Genomic DNA, 3,720 nt, shown 5'->3' with positions numbered 1-3,720 from the left:
TGGTCACAGGAGTGCTTTGGTATATTTGTTAAACGGATGCAGATCTAGGTTCAAACACACTAAGGTACATGGTGGTTTGATACTTTGTCTTAGGCCACAGATAATTAAACGGCGGCTCAGACCCAGGTCTAAACAAATTTGTGACTGATGAGAGTATCCCCCCTCGAGTTTCATTGTTCCGTTTTAATATTTATTTTTTAAGATGTATTTTTATTGGAAAGGCGGATCAGGTTTAGTTGAGGAGATACACTCTCTGCTGATTCACTGCCTGCCTCAAATGACTGCAATGGACAGAGTTAATCCAAAGCCAGGTGCCAGGAGCTTCTATGTCTCCATGAAGTCGCAAGGACTCAAGGCTTTGCCGTCCTCTACTGCTTTCCTAGGCCATGGGCAGGTAGCTGGAAGGGAAATGGGAGTCGGAACCGTAGCGGTGCCCATGTGGGATGCTGGCACTTCCAAGGCAAGGATTTAGTCACTGAGCCTCAAACCAGGCCCAAGACTTGTTTGTTTGAAAGGCAGTGTACTGGAGAGGGAATGAGAAATTTTCCATTTGATGATTTTGTTTCTAAAAATGGTTGTGGCACTCAGGGTTGGGCCAGGTCAAAACTGGCTGCTAGATACTCTACTGGGTCTCCCACGTGGATGGCATGGTCCCAAGCATTTAATCCATCTGCTGCTTTTTTAGGGTAATAAGTAGTGGAGCTGAGTCATAAGTGGAGGCATTAGTCTTTTTTTTTTTCTTTATTCATTAATTACATTGTATTACGTGACACAGTTTCATAGGTACTGGGATTCTCCCCCCTCCACCCTAAACCCTCCCCCCATGGTGGATTCCTTCATCTTGATGCATAACCACAGCTCAAGTTCTGTTGGAATTCCCTCATTGCAAGCTTATACCATACTTAGAGTCTAGCATCCTATTGTCCAGTCAAGTTCAACGGCCTCTTAGGGAGGCCCTCTCCGGTTCGAAGGCAGAGCCAGCAGAGTGTCATCCCGATCAATTAGAAGCTCCAACATATCAGCAACAATCCAGGTACGATGAGGCTGGTGCAGAGTCCACTGATTGACATAGTCCATCATAGCGTCTCCCCTTGTCCAGTATTTCGCTGCCAACATATAGCTGAGGTGGTTGATTGATCTTTTCTTGGTTAATGTTCTGATTGCTCCATTTTGATTAAGGGAGTCCCCAAAGAGACTTTGAGGTGTTCCCAGACCAGGTTCCTACATGTACTAGTAAGCACAGTGCCTGCCATAGTTCATCATCCCATCAGCTGGTGGTTGCAACTGCTGGGTTGGTTCTATTCTCAGCCCCGCCCTCCTCTGGAGACAATGAGTATTTTAGTCCATCCTGGTTCTGCCCATCACATACTCGTCCTTCACTTAAACCAGTGGGAGGTGTGCTGGTTGGGTGCTGCGTTCCTATCCGGCACAGGCAGCCTCGCCTTGGCATTTTGTGTTGTGTACTTTTTTTTTTATCGCAACCGAACCTGGCCAGACCCCCATCCAGCTCCAGCGCTCGGATTTGCCAGTGGATGACGCGAGCTGACTCAGCCTGGTCCGCCCCCAACCCGAGCCAAATGTATGCCAGTGGGTCACTTTCCAAAGCCTCTTCTGGGCTGTTTACCTCCACGCTTCCTGCGTTTATTTGTAGGGTCAGTGTCCTGTCAGAGGAACTGTTCAGATTCCTCCATCAGACCCCTTCCTGGTGTCAGGTTTCACGCATACCAGCAGGTCCTTGGGCCAGCACCGCTCATTTCGTCTCTTGCCCCAGCAAGAGCAGCGGCCTTTCTTAACTGGTCTTCAACCCGTTCTGGTTCCTGCTGTTGGAAGTTTCAGCCCAGCCACAGCTCGTCCATACCCACCTATAGCTCATATATGGCTCAGTTGGGGTTGAAACCCAGAGGCATTAGTTTTTGACCACTGGATGCAGGTGATAAGCAAAAAAAAAAAAATTTTTTTTTTTCCTTTGGCAGTGTATAATGGCCCAAATGCATCTTAGAAACTTTCAAGCATCAAATTTAAAGGTTGTATGTGCATATGTCCACTAGATGGCAACCCTCCATTTTTAAAATCAGAGGTTCTGCAAATGTAAAATAGGTGGGGACTTCAAAAATTCATGGAAAGTGAGATTAAAAGATGCTTATTGGGGCCCAGTGTGGTGGTCTAGCAGCTAAAGTCCTCACCTTGAATGCGCCAGGATCCCATATGGGCGCCGGTTCTAATCCCGGCAGCTCCACTTCCCATCCAGCTCCCTGCCTGTGGCCTGGGAAAGCAGTCGAGGACGGCCCAAAGCCTTGGGACCCTACCCTGCACCCGAGTGAGAGACCTGGAAGAGATCCTGGCTCCTGACTTTGGGTCAGCGCAGCTCAGGCCATTGCAGTCACTTGGGTAGTGAACTATCGGATGGAAGATCTTCCTCTGTGTCTCTCCTCTCTCTGTATATCTGACCTTGCAAAAAAAAAAAAAGTTAAAAAAAAAAAAAAGATGCTTATTGGAGCACATCTTTGGCTTAGCAACAGAATGCCTGCATCCCACATCAGAATGAACTTCTGTGTTTGGGTCCAGCCACCCACTCCAGCTTCCTGCTAAATCAGACCCTGGAAAGCAGCAGTCAAGGTCCCTGCCTCCCTGTGGGTGACCTGGGTTGAGTTTTTGGCTCCTGCCCTGGCAGTGAGGGGTATTTGAGGAGTGAATCAGCAGATGGGTGTGTCTCAAGAACTAAGACTGATTTGAAAGGCCAAATGAGAGACATGAGAGGGGAGAGGGAGAGCTTGCATTCACTGGCTCACTCACCAAATAGCAGAAGCCTGGCCTGGTCCAGAGCTCCTCTGTGGGTGTCTGGAACCCCTGGGCCGTCATCCATTATGTTCTTAGGCACCTTAGGACACTGGGTCAACAGCACAGCAGCCAGGGTTCTAACTGACATGATAACATGGGATACAGCCATCGTAAGTGGCAGCTTAATGCACTGGGTAACAAAGCCATATTTATTTATTTATTTATTCATTCTCTCTTGCTCTTTTGTTATTTTTATTTTTTTTATTTTTTAATTATATTGTTGACAATCTTTACATAGTTAATTACGGTAAAAAGGTTCAGGGGCTAGGGAAGTGGGTAAGACTATTATGTCCATATTGTTTCCTTCTTGTATCTGAGGTAAAGGGGGATATTGAGGGAGAAGCCCCACCCGGTTTCCCGCCCACCCCAAGTCCCGGACGTGGGGCATGCTCTGAGATCCTTGCTCAAGTGGTTTTAATAGTTCACCAGTTATGAATCACTGCCAGTTTCGCCACTCTTAGCTCGGTGAGGTCGTTAAAGAATCCACTGATTGATAGAGTTTTCATTTGCCCAGTATTTCGCTGCCAACATACAGCTGAGGTGGTTGATTGACTTGTTCTGTCCTCTGTCTTTTCTTGGCTAGGGTTCTGAGTCCAGCATTTCGATTGGGGAGATCCCCACAGAAACTTTGAGGAATTCCCAGACCAGATTCTTGTATGTACTAGCAAGTACAGGGCCCGGCACAGTCCATCTCCACAATCAGCTGGTGGTTGCAATTGCTGGGTTGGTTCTGTTTCCAGCCCTGACTTCCACTGGAACCAATGGGTGTTGCAGTCCAGCCTGGCTCTGCCCAGCACGTACTCAGCCGTCACATCAACCAGTGGGAGCTGCAGCCTAGTCAAAGCGACCCACAATAACCCCCACCAGGCCTTCCCCCTGCCC

Source organism: Ochotona princeps, chromosome 15 (genome assembly GCF_030435755.1).
Source record: "Ochotona princeps isolate mOchPri1 chromosome 15, mOchPri1.hap1, whole genome shotgun sequence".
Lineage (NCBI taxonomy): Eukaryota > Metazoa > Chordata > Mammalia > Lagomorpha > Ochotonidae > Ochotona > Ochotona princeps.
The sequence above is the reverse complement of the archived record's forward strand: the minus strand, read 5'-3'. Positions refer to the sequence as shown.